The sequence below is a fragment of the Zea mays genome, chromosome 9 (assembly GCF_902167145.1).
Source record: "Zea mays cultivar B73 chromosome 9, Zm-B73-REFERENCE-NAM-5.0, whole genome shotgun sequence".
NCBI lineage: Eukaryota > Viridiplantae > Streptophyta > Magnoliopsida > Poales > Poaceae > Zea > Zea mays.
Genome location: NC_050104.1, coordinates 117,961,255 through 117,975,198, shown reverse-complemented (window position 1 = coordinate 117,975,198; position 13,944 = coordinate 117,961,255). Strand labels below are relative to the sequence as shown.

At 51.8% G+C, this 13,944-nt stretch overlaps 1 pseudogene; it reads right to left on the bottom strand.

Annotated features, from left to right (window-relative positions):
* Nucleotides 1–3,156: 3,156 nt before the first annotated feature.
* The window catches only part of LOC103640211 (uncharacterized sugar kinase slr0537-like), a 125,054-nt pseudogene continuing 114,266 nt past the window's right edge, over nt 3,157–13,944 (bottom strand).

The following is a 13,944-nucleotide window of genomic DNA, read 5'->3' as shown; positions in this document are numbered from 1 at the left end:
GCACTTGGAAATGTGTTTGGACTTGCTTGGTATGTTGCTTGATCTACCAAACCTTCAAATGGCTGGTTGCGTGAAGGTATATATAGGTCCCAACTCGAATATAGCCGTTGAAGGGCTGCTACTGCTCTCTCGGGCACACCAGACTATCCGGTCTTGGCACCGGACCATCCGATGCTACTAGCAGTTGGAATTATAGTCGTTGCAGCGTTGTCAACTTTACTCACCAGACTGTCCGATCCTTGCGTCAGACTGTCCGGTTGCTCTCCCTCCATGATGCCACGTGTACTAGCCGTTGGTGACTAGTCTTCGGTGCACCGGGCAATCCGCGATGTGGTATCGGACTGTTCAGTGACCCACCGGATCGTCCGCCCAAGGAGGGCAGACCGTCCACCTGTGGCTGATTCTTCTCCATGTATTGGACTTTTCTTCATACTTTGTAGATCTTCAATAAAGGTCTTCTTAGTGTCTTTTTTTGAGGTGTTGCATTCTTAGAGTCTAAGTCCAATCCACTTCGCACCCTGTGAACTACAAAACACAAACATTTGGAAAACATTAGTTCACTGGTTATATTGTTCATCAAACGTCAATATCCCTTAATCAAATGGACCGGGGTCCATTTTCCTTACAACCACCTTGTCACCACCAACACCAGGGGCACCATTGCTTCAATATGTGGCTACTTCGCATTCAGCCATGAGTGCTGCCTTAATGATGAAAAAAGTTGAGGATGGACAAAACCGCAGATGCATATTTACTTCCTATCTAAAACTTTAGGCATACCAAAGTCCAACTACTTACATATTTTAAAAGTCCTTCATGTGTGGCGATGACATAAAAAAGATTCGGCATTATTTACAGTCTCACAACATAATTGTACCTTCGTCTCACCCCTTAAGGGCTTGTTCGGTTATTTTCAATCCATATGGATTGGAGGGGATTGATACGGATTGGAGGGGATTTTGACTTACTAGGGATTGAAACCCCCTCAATCCCCCTCAATCCATATGGATTGGGGTAGAACCGAACAAGCCCTAAAGATGTATTGAAAAATGGAGAATCAAATGGAAGGATTAGAAAATGGTCCACAAAACTTAATGAATTCGTAATTAGTTTTGTACAACAATCAATGATACAATCATAAGTCTTGGCAGACTTCATTATCTATTGGACCCCGAATGATTAAGAACCAAATTTGATTCAAGATGAAGCTATATAAATAGTATTTTGTGATGGTTCATGGAGCTGCTTAGACACAGGGGCTACAACAATAATGATCTCTCCTTCCGGACTCAAAACTTTATACTAGTATACAATAAGATTGGAGCTCTAATCAACAAACAGGAGTACCAAACAATTTTACTGAGCTTACAGAAATGGCTCAACATCGGTCTAACCGGCTCCTTGGCCGATTGAATCGATTCAATCACTCAATATATTCTTCCTACCATCAAAGTCGTGTGCGAACTCGAAGATGCTTTCATCGCTAAAGGTACATGACTCCGACACGTCAACGATTCTGGCAGTACGTCAGACTATTCGTTTTTTCCTCCAGAATAGTTGTGTTCAAACCATGTTGCGTAGCCTGCTGTCCCTCTGGATTAGTCTCCACTCGACTCTTCAGTGTCGAAGAGTGCGTACGTTGCAAGCAGCATCTCACCTTTTTTTATTGTTATATAGTACTCAGTATATTATGAATGGAAGGCATGGTAAAAACAAAGTTCATCAACTAAGACCCCGTTTGTTTTTTTAGAGGATTATATAATCCAGATTATATAAGCACCTAATGAACTACTTATGAATTATCATAATATAGATGTTTAGATTATATAATTCACCTAATAATCAGTATTGTTTGTTTGTCTTTTAATTTATTTAAGCTAGATTATATAATCTAGAGGGTAAACAAACAGGACCTTAGAACCACCACAGAGATATCAACAGGATTTAATGCTTTAGGTGAAGCAACCAGTGCCAAAGATATTATATAGAGCAACCTTTCGTGCGTGATAGTGATGGTTGACCCAATCTAAGCAAGCATGATTGCATTACCGTATCGCGGTTTCAGTGAAACCGCAAAGTTGCTTTTAGCGTGTATATGACTGTATGTAGCAGAGCTCCTCCTAACGAACAAGCGTCATTTTTGTGAAGCCGAAAGCTGGCTTCTGATTTCTATGTTTAACACTGAAAAATAACTTCTCAAAGCTCTTTCGAAATTTTACCAAACAGATCCTTACTTTCAGTAAAGACCAGTAACTGTTTCCAATAAGAACAGGAAACATGAACCGTGCCATTGTATTTTTCATGCCCAAAAAAATCTGTGTGGTTCCAATTATGGCAATAGGGATGGCAACCAAAGAATATCAAATGGGTCCACAAGCAGTATCCCTATCTATCATAGTACCAGTGTAACGCTATCACCCCGTTTGGATGTAGATATTGAAGTCCGGAATTGGAAACTAGAATTAGGATTTCTAAATTCCATTGTTTGGTTGTCTAATGAATTCAGAGTTAGAATTAAAGTTCAATTCTTCAATATTGGACTATAACTAGAAGTTGTCTCTTAATACAATTCAGAGCTAGGACCCTTTGCATTGGCTACAATTGCAATTTCAGTCACTTCCAAACAACAGATTTGTATTACAGCTCATTTTCATTACTAGACATATTTAGTATTGGATCTAATACGACTCTAACATCCCGAGTATCTACATCCAAACGGACCCTTGCATGTTTCAAATTTCTAATTTCCTATTGCTGGCTTTTTTATATGTTTGTTCTTGTTTGAAGGGCTGAGGCACTATACATTTTGGCATCACATGACCACGCCATCACAGCATCACTAACCCTAATTTGAAGGCTTGTACTTCTTTTGTTTCATTATTTTGAACTATTTTAATGAATTAATAGAAAATAGTTAATATATAAATACCATATCAATTAATTTAAGCTAGCTTTTTTGGTTTACTATGAAAAAAGACCGAAAATGTACTTGAAAATGTTGTCTTGGAGGATATTATTATGAAGCTATAATTAGAGATTTTATTTTGAGAAATACTAGACAAATGACGCTTTTCAGTAGAACTTGGATCAGTAATACTTTAACTGATTTAAATTTAACAATTGATTAATCCCTACAGATTGTGGGAAATAATAATATATGTACATGAAAAATGTGTCTTAAATATATGATCAGTGCAACTTTTAAAAATTTAGAGCCCCGTTTACCTTTCGTTCTGGAACCCCTGTTTCTGGAGACAGCCCGGCCCTGATAGATTTCTGGGGGTTGGACTAAACCAGATACAGACGTTGGCGAAGTGATCTATTCTATCCAAACATCCGAGCAGAACTCCAAGCTATCCAGGTGATGTGCAAATGATTCAGCCAGTCTGTCGGCGTCCTGGACCCGCAGGTGCGTGCCTTGCTGCCCGACGACAACAGCAGCTACCCGCGAGGCGAGTAGGCCTATGCCTTTCAGGTCAGAAGCACCCCGGAGGATGCCATACAGAATCCCGGAAGCGTATGCGTCGCCAGCGCCACAAGTGTCCACGGGTATGCAGGGTGGTGGAGGGACGTATATTGCTTCACCTTTCACCCCGATGTAGGAGCCATGCATGCCGTCGGTCACGGATACTAGAGGAACGGAGTGGCTCAAGCATCTTGTGGCCGACATGGGGCTGTCTGTTGAGGGTAGCTCGCAGTAGGCTGTAGGCCCTTGCTTCACTGGCGTTGGCAAACAGTATATCTGCATAGTTTCCGACAATATCCCTGAAAATGTTTGGTCCGTACGTGCTCATTAGTGTCATAAGATGAGGCCATAATACAGATGTGTTAACTAAACAATGATGGGTTATGGCGGCATAAAAACACTTTAATGGTACTAATTGATGAACAATTATGCCCTAAGATTCTTTTGCTAGTTTCAGTGATAAAATGTAACGCCCCTGGCCGCCGGCTAAAGTCGCCGAGGCATGAGCCACATTCACCGACCCGACAAAACTCAGGTATGGAGGTTCAACTGCTTTCTCTTTCTGTATTTTCTATTCTGTTCAAATCCTCTCTATTACAGACTCTTTATACGAAAACGTTGGGCCGGCTAAACCTAGACCCAAATACACGAGATTACTGCTAATGACTTAGCTAACCAAAGCCCAACACAGATGAAGAATACAATACAAACTCTCTATATCTCCGTGGTCGTCACATTTGCCCCCTCCACAGAACCTGCTTGTCCCCAAGCACTTGCATCCGGAAACTTCTGACGGAGCACATAGTAATCCTCCCATGTGGCCGATTCCTGAGGAATGTTGCTCCATCGAATAAGCACCTGAGACACTGCCTTGTTTCCCTTTTTGACCAATCGCGGTCTAAAATCTCCAAAGGAACCACACCTTGTTTACTCAAATCCTCATATCTTGGCAAGGTGGAGAAGACAGACACATGGTTAGGAGTGAAAGCTTTGAGCTGAGAAATGTGAAACACCGGGTGCACCTGCGCTTCGGCTGGCAGTTCCAATCTATAAGCCACTTCCCCAATTCGTTCAAGCACCTTATAAGGACCATAAAACTTGAAAGCCAACTTGGGACATGATCTATTCACCACAGAATGCTGCGCATACGGTTGTAGCTTCAGTAGAACCATTTCCCCAACTTGAAAACTGTCGTTCAGTCCGAAGCTTGTCAGCATACAATTTCATGCGGTTACGAGCCTCAGCCAACTTGCCCTTCAACAGCTCAGTAAACCTTGCTCTATCAGCTAATAGAGCTGATACATCCTCATCAGTCCCAACTGGAACCATCGGTGCAGCAGCAAATGGTGGATCATATCCATAAAGAACCTTGAAAGGAGAATAGCCCAAAACTGAATGATATGATGTGTTGTACCAAAACTCCGCAAGTGATAACCAAGCTTTCCACCTGTGAGGTTGAGCGTGAACAACACATCGCAAATACATTTCCACGCACTGATTTACTCTTTCACTTTGCCCATCCGTCTGTGGATGATAAGCTGTACTCAGATTGAGTTGAGTACCCATCAACTTGAAGAGTTGAGTCCAAAAAGAACTAGTGAAGATCTTGTCTCTGTCACTCACAATAGACTTGGGAAGGCCATGTAATTTCACCACCTGATCCAAAAATATTTGAGCAACAGATGGAGCCGAGAAAGGATGTTTCAAAGGCATAAAGTGCGCATACTTCGAGAAACGATCAACCACCACCATGATTGTGTCATAACCTTCTGACTTAGGTAGTTTCTCGATGAAGTCCATAGTAAGATCTTGCCAGGCACCCTGAGGTACTGGTAGAGGCTGTAATAAACCGGCTGGATGAAGTCTTTCACATTTAGCTTTCTGACAAATGATGCACTGCTGAATGTAAGACTGCACATCCACCTTCATACCTTTCCAAATGAACAATTTCTTCAGTCGATGATAAGTAGCATGTATGCCTGAGTGACCCCCCAACACACTATCATGCATAGCTGCCACTATCTTCGTTCTGAGCGCTGTATTGTTGCCCACCCATATCAGATTGCCCTTCCTGATCAATCCCCGCTGCAACCGATATCCCATTTCGTCTGGACTTTGAATGCTTAACTTGGCTAACCATTCTTGTGCCTCATTGTCTGTAGTGTACGAGTTCAACACTTCTTGAATCCACATCGGTTGTACTTCACTAACCGAAGTCATGGCCATCACATGAGCCATTCTAGACAACGCATCAGCCACTACGTTGTCCTTGCCCTGCTTATAGACCACTCTAAATTGCAGACCCATCAACTTGGTCATTTCTTTCCTCTGCAACTCAGAATGTAACTCTTGATCCCCCAAAAAACTGAGAGCCTTGTGATCAGTCCTAATCTCGAACTCAGTTCTTTGCAAATATGGTCTCCATTTGTCCACAACCATTATGAGAGCAAGAAATTCCTTCTCATAGATAGATAGCTGTTTGTTCTTTATCCCCAGAGCTTTACTCAGAAATGCTATGGGCCTCCCTTGTTGCATCAAAACTGCTCCTAATCCCTCATCACATGCATCAGTTTCCACAACAAATGGTAGACTGAAATCTGGTAATGCCAACACCGGAGTAGTGCTCATAGCTGTCTTCAGTGCATGAAAAGCTGTAGTAGCTTCCTTGTTCCAATGAAATTCTCCCTTTTTAAGCAAATTTGTCAAAGGTCTCGCAATAATTCCATAATTTTTGACAAACCTCCTGTAGTAACCTGTCAGCCCCAAGAAACCACGAAGTTCAGTCACATTTGTAGGTTGTTGCCATTCCTTCATGGCTGCTGTTTTCATTGGGTCTGTAGATACCCCTGTTGCTGATATTATATGTCCCAGATATGTCAACTCCTTTCTCCCAAAAACACACTTCTTCCTTTTGAGATAGAATTGCTGCTCTCTCAAGGTTTCGAACACCAGTTTGAGATGTTCCAAGTGTTTTTGCCAACTGGGACTATACACCAATATATCGTCCAGGAAAACCATCACAAATTTGCGAAGGAAAGGTGCCAACACCAAGTTCATTGCACACTGAAAAGTTGCAGGAGCGTTTGTGAGACCAAAAGGCATTACCCTAAATTGATAATGTCCTTGATGAGTTTTAAACGCAGTCTTGTACTCTTCACCTTCCCCCATTCTTACTTGATGATATCCCGCTGTCATGTCCATGCTAGAGAAGTATTGAGTCCCTGCTAGTTCATCCAAAATCTCCTCTACCACCGGCATCGGAAATCTATTTTTATGGTCATATTGTTCAATTTTCTGTAGTCCACACAAAATCGCCATGACCCATCTTTCTTTTGCACCAACAATACTGGTGAAGCAAATGGAATGACACTGGGAATTATAAGTCCACTTTTCAAAAGCTCAGAGACTTGCTTCTCTATTTCAGTTTTGTGGAATGGTGAATATCGATAGGGCTTGGAGTTCACCGGTATAGCATCTGGAAGTAGTGGAATATGATGATCGAATGGTCTTGATGGAGGCAAAGATGTTGGAGCATCAAACACATCTTTATATTCCTCCAGTAAAAACTGTAATTCTCCTTCATTGAACTGCTCCACTTCTGTGACTGTCTCCAATACTGCAAAAGCCCAAATATCATTACCCTTTATCATCTTCTCCAATTGCACCGTAGAAATTCCCATCACCTCTCCCTGCTGACCAGCAGTTCCCATCAACTGAACCTCCTCCCCATTATCCTCAAAGCTTATGATCTTCCCTTCCCAATCACATTGCATAGGACTATGTCTTCTTAACCAATCATATCCCAATATTGCATCATAAGCTCCTAACTCCAGCACCCTCATGTCATTTCTATAGGTGTGGCCATTAGCCCACCATTCCATCGATTTTACCACTCTGTCACTTTTCAAGATCTCCCCATTTGCCACTTTAACCTTCGCCAATGAACACTGTTGTGTGGGTAATCCTACTCGATCCACCATAGTCTGGCTAATGAAACTAGCCGAACTTCCTGAGTCCACTAGTATCAGTAACACTTGGTTCTGCAACAGTGCCCTGACCCCCATACAATCTTTGGCCGTAGTGCCACTGATTGCATGCAACGACAACTTGAAACACTCCTCTGCTACCAGCTCCTCCTGCTCCAATCTGTCCAGCACTTCGTCTGTCAAAGTCATCTTCAGTTCATCAGTTGACAGAACATTCAACTGCATTTGTACCTTCTTAGGACATTTGTTTTGATGCCCCGGCTCGAACTTGTCCCCGCAAGTAAAACACAACCCGTTCTATCTTCGGTACTCTCTGACCAGTTTCTCCTTGGACAGATCTTGACCCGCCAGAACTGCCTTATTTTCTTGCCAAAGAGCAGAGTTATTGATTTTACCCTGCCCTCCAAACTTCAGATACTTCTGTCTTTGCTTTTCCAAAACATTTTGTTGAATCCGCGCCAGAAACGCTGCTCTATCCACCGTAGCTGGAACATGAGACTGCACATGCCCTTGTAATTCTTGCTTCAAACCCTTGATGAAATGTGCGACGAACATGGTCTCGTCCAACTGTGGGTTGTGGATAGCTGCCGCATACATAATCACCTCGAACTCCTTTAGGTATTCATCCACTGTCCCTTTCTGACGCAACTCCAACAGATTATCCATGGCCTGAAAATAATCTCCCGTCCCAAATTTCTGCAACACCGCCTGTGCAAATTCTTCCCAGGAACTCAATCCATTCCGAAGCGTATACACCTGAAACCATCGCGCTGCGTTTTCCTCCATATGCAGTGATGCAGACATGACCCATACTGTTTCAGGAACATGGTAGAGGTGGAAGTACTCCACACATTTCTTGAGCCAAATCTTGGGTTCCCCACCTTCGAACCTCGGAAATCCCATCCTCGGCAGAGGAGCCTCCTGAAACTCCCTCTCCTCAGATCTCCGATTTGTCTCCTCCCTGGAACGCTGATAGAACTGGTCACGATACCTGTGACTTGGCTCCGCCTCCTGTTGAGCATCATCCTTGCGGTTCTGCCCATGACTGTCGTGTTCCATCTCCCGCACCTGTTGTTCTAGACGAAACCCGGCCACCTCCTTCTCGACCTGCTCGAGCTGCTGCGCGAGACGGACCCGCTCCTCCATCGCCCTCTTCGCCATGGTCGCCGACAACTCCGTCTGCATGACCAGACGTTCCTGCACCTCCGTCAACCGATCGACCTTCATCATCATCGCTTCCCATCGATCCAGTCCTTCCTTCTCTCGATTCGCCATCGCTTCTAGGATGAAACGGGTTTGAGCCGACGGTTTTGTTAGACTACCCGTCTAGGGTTTGTGTTATTCCCCTTGTAATGACCGTTATACCCCCTGTGTAATGGGCCTGGCCCAGTTACTCACTCTATTAATATCACTCCCAACCCCTGTTTAGGGTATGGGTTCCTATTCTAACATGGTATCAGCTTAGGGTTTCATCCTCTCCTCCTGCTACAGCCGCCAGCCGCTAGGGGGCGTCTTCCCCCTGCAGCCGCCGCCAGCCTCCCTCCCGCCGCCGGCCCCCAGCCGCCGGCCTCCCCTCTACCTCCCTCCCTCCCTTTCCCACTCGTCCCCAGCCGCCGGCCTCCATCCGACTGCATCGAGCCGCCCGTCCCCGAGCTCGCGGCTCGTCGCGCCGCCAGGAGCAGCTACCGCGCCCAGCGCCGCTCTCTGCCCTTCGTCCAGGCGCGCCTTGGACGGCCGCCGCCAGGACGCGCCCCGGCCGCACTCGCGCCTGGGAGCCGTGCAGCCCAGGCGTCGACCCCGACGCCGCCCAGCGCCAGGCCCAGCCGCCGCCCAGCCTGCGCGCCCTGTCCTGTGCCAGCCGCGCCTCCCCTCTCCAGCAGGTCGCGCCCCCACCTGCGCGCCCTCCTCCCCCTTCGCCTCCACCGCCGCAGCCCTCTGCTCGCCCTCTGCTCATGGCGGACCTCCGACCAGACCCGCACACTGCCGGCCTGGTGCAACCGTCCCTGACCGCGGACCTGGGCGCGGCCCCCACTTCGCTGGCCGCCGGCGTCACCTCCCTGGGCCTCCCTACTACCGGCCAGACCCACCCCATGGGCCCCGGCCGCTCCGTGGCCGATGCCGAGGCTCCCTACATCGTCGGCCTACGGCCCATCCGCGACGTCTCTTCCCCGGTCCACCGCCGAGGCTCCCCACCGGGGTTTCCTGCCCTCGCGGCACCCCCCGGTACCGACTCCACCCTCGGCGACACCCTCGCCACGATCCAGGCGGCTGTGATGGCCTCGCAGGAGTGTGAGCACGCCGCCTCCCTCGCCCTGGAGCGTGAGCGTGCTCTGGGTGCCGCCCTGACCACCCAGATGGCCACCACGCAGCGTCTCCTCGGCCGCCCACCGGTCGCCCCGGTGGAACCCCTGGAGGACCCCCGCGACTCTGACCTCGACGCCGACCTCATCACAGCTCTCCACGCTCAAGCCGCTGGTCTGCACAACATCCGGGCCCTCGTGTCCGTGGTGTTGGATCCGGCGTCTTCCCACTACCCCCGGTGGCGTGGACAGGTCCTCCTCACGCTGCGACGGTTCGTCCTCGACGATCACGTCCTCGTCGACCACGACGCTCCACCGCCTCGCTCCTGGTGCCTCATGGACAGCGTTGTCCTCTCGTGGCTCCACGACACCATCACCGTTGAGCTATAGGACATCATCCGCGACCAGGCGGACACTGCGCGCCAGGCGTGGCTCGCTCTCGAGGACCAGTTCCTCGGGAATCGGGATGCTCGGGCACTCCACCTCGACGCCCAGTTCCACCTGTTCTCTCAGGGGGACCTCTCCGTGGGCGAATACTGCCGCCAGATGAAGGGCCTCGCTGACTCTCTCCGCGATCTCGGCGAGCCAGTTGCCGATCGTACCTTGGTGCTGAACCTCCTGCGTGGCCTCAGCCCCCGCTACGGCCACCTGAAGGCTCTCATCAAGAGGAGCGTGCCCTTCCCCACCTTCCACGCCGTGCGGAACGAGCTTCTCCTCGAGGAGCTCACCATGGCGAATGAGGCACCCACTCCTGCCTCGGCCCTCTACAGCGCTCCTACCAGTGGTCAGCCGCCTTCAGGGGGCCAGGCCACCCGTCCTCCGTCGACCGGGGCTCCCACCCGCCCCCCACCTGCCGTCCCGGCGGCCCCTCGTCCGACTTCCATGACCGACGGGGGTCGTCGCTCCCGCAAGGGCGGCCGTGGGAGCGGCGGCTCCTCTCGTGGTGGTCCCTCTGGCTGGGGTGGCGGCCACGCGTGGCCGTCATTCTACAACCCCTAGACCGGGACCATCGCCATGTGGCCGGGCCAGGCACTGAGTACCCCCCGTCCTCCGGCGCCAGCCCTCCTGACTACACCTCACTACGGCGCACCTCCTTACGGTGTCCCCGTCGTGCCCCAGGCTCCCCCCGCGCTCCTGCCTCCGGGGACCCACACCTCGACGCCTTGGTCCCCGCCGGCCGGTGGTTGGGACAACGCCTCCCTCGCTGCTGCTTTCAGCACCATGGCGATGACCCCACCCCCCTCCGACTGGGTGATCGACTTCGGTGCCTCGTACCACACCACTCCCACGGCAGGCACGCTCTCTCGCTCTCATTCCCCCCTCCCATCTCACCCTTCCTCGATCGTCGTTGGAAACGGCTCCACTCTGCCAGTCACCTCAGTAGGTGCCTCGGTTCTCCCTGGGCCGTTTTACCTCAACGATGTTCTCGTAGCTCCCCACATCACTCACAATCTTCTTTCTGTTCGTCGATTCACCACTGACAACTCCTGTTCCATTGAGTTTGACCCCTCTGGTTTTTCTGTGAAGGATCTGGCCACCAGGACCCTTCTCGCCCGCTGTGACAGCTCAGGGCCACTCTACACGCTCCAGCCCTCCACCGCCGGCGTGTCTCCACCTCCTGCCCTGGTCTCCACCACCTCCTCCACCACATGGCATCGACGTCTCGGCCACCCTGGACCCGACGTCATGACCAAGATTACCAGTAGTCTAGATCCTTCATGTAGTAGGGGACATTTTGAGGGTCTCTGTCATGCTTGTCAGTTAGGCCGACATACTCGTCTCCCATTTACTACTTCTTCTTCTCGGGCTGAGCAGGCTTTTGACCTGGTTCACTGTGATCTTTGGACCTCCCCTGTACTCAGTCTTTCTGGCTATAAATAATATTTGGTGATTTTGGATGATTTTTCCCATTTTCTCTGGACCTTCCCGCTTCGGTTGAAGTCAGACACATTCACCACCCTCACACACTTCTTCACCTGGGTATCCACCCAGTTTCGTCGCCCGCTCCGTGCTCTGCATTGTGACAATGGCCGCGAGTTTGATAACCACGCCTCTCGCTCCTTCTTCCTCACTCATGGCGTCCAGTTGCGTCTCTCGTGCCCCTACACTTCTGCACAGAACGGCCGAGCCGAACGCATGATCCGCACCACCACTAATATGCTCCGCTGCCTCCTCTTCCAGGCGTCTCTCCCTGCCAGCTACTGGGCAGAGGCCCTGCACACTGCCACCCACCTCCTCAATCGTCTTCCCTCGAAGGCGGTTCGCCACCCTACCCCCCACTTCGCCCTATACGACACAACCCCTTCCTATGACCACCTTCGCGTGTTCGGCTGTGCCTGCTACCCTAACACTTCCGCTACCGCTCCACATAAGCTTTCTCCTCGCTCCACCCGCTGTCTATTCCTTGGCTACTCCCCTGACCACAAGGGGTACCAGTGTCTGGACCTCACCTCCCACCGCATCATCATCTCTCGTCATGTCATCTTTGACGAAGATGTGTTTCCCCTTGCTGGCTCCACCCCACCCACCGATCTTGACTCCCTCCTCGAGTCCGATCCGATTCCTCCCCCACCTTCGGCTCCCCGTCTTGCGCCGTTACCTGCTCCTCGTGCGGCCCCCACGACCTCTTCCGCGACACGCGCGGCCCCGTCGACCCCGCCTGCGCCACGCGCGGCCCCGTCGACCCCGCCTACACCACGCGCGGCCCCGTCGGTCCTGCCTGCGCCACGCGCGGCCCCGTCGACCCCACCTGCGCCACGCGCGGCCCCGTCGATCCTGCCTGCACCACGCGCGGCCCCGTCGACCCCGCCTGCGCCACGCGCGGCCCCGTCGACTCCGGCTCGATTCGCCAACCCCGCCCTCGTCTACCATCGCCGCGGCCACGCCACTACCTCGGCGCCCCCCGACTCGGGCCCGTCGACAAGCGCGGCCCGATTCGCTGACCCCGCCGTCGTCTATCACCGCCGTGAGCCGGCCCCACCAGCCGCTCCCGACGTTCCGGCGGCTCACTCCGAGTCGTCTGTATACCACCCGGTCGCCATCCACCGCGACCCCGGGCACGTCCACCCGATGGTGACTCGGCGCGCTGCTGGCGTTCTCCGCCCCGTTGACCGGCTCATCCTGGCAGCCGCTACGACCAGCACTCCACCCGACGCTTCCCCGGTACCCTCCTCCGTTCGCACTGCCCTCGCCGACCCACATTGGCGTCGCGCTATGGAGGAGGAGTACGCGGCCCTCTTGGCCAACCACACCTGGGACCTGGTGCCGCGTCCACCAGGCACCAACGTGGTCACCGGCAAGTGGCTATTTCGCCACAAGCTGACCTCGGACGGCTCCCTCGACCGCTACAAGGCCCGTTGGGTCCTTCGGGGCTTCACCCAGCGCCCCGGAGTGGACTACGACGAGACCTTCAGCCCTGTCGTCAAGTTCGCCACTGTTCGCGCCGTCCTCTCCCTCGCCCTCTCCCGCGACTGGGCGATCCATCAGCTCGATGTCAAGAATGCCTTCCTCCATGGCACTCTGACGGAGACTGTCTACTGCAGCCAGCCCACCGGCTTCGTCGACGCTGACCGTCCGGACCTGGTTTGCCGGCTGAACCGGTCCCTGTACGGCCTCAAGCAGGCGCCACGGGCTTGGTACAGTCGCTTCGCCTCCTACCTGGCCTCCGTCGGCTTCGTCGAGGCCAAGTCGGACACGTCCCTGTTCATCTACCGGCGCGGCGACGACACCGTCTACCTCCTGCTCTACGTCGACGACATTGTGCTCACGGCATCCACCGCCGACCTCCTTCACCGCACGATCGTCGCCCTTCAGCGGGAGTTCGCGATGAAGGACCTGGGGCCCCTCCACCACTTCCTCGGCATCACCGCCGAACGTCGGCCTCAGGGTCTCTTCCTCCACCAGCGCCAGTACGCCATCGACATCCTGGAGCGGGCTAGCATGTCTGACTGCAAGCCCTGCTCCACGCCTGTCGACACTCAGGCGAAGCTCTCTGAGGACGACGGGCCTCCGGTCGCCGACGCGACGTCATACCGGAGCCTCACCGGCGCGCTCCAGTACCTCACGTTCTCCAGGCCCGACATCGCCTACGCCGTCCAGCAGGTGTGCCTGCATATGCACACTCCGCGGGAGCCCCATCTCACTGCGCTCAAGCGGATTCTATGCTACCTCCGCGGCTCCCTCGACTACGGCC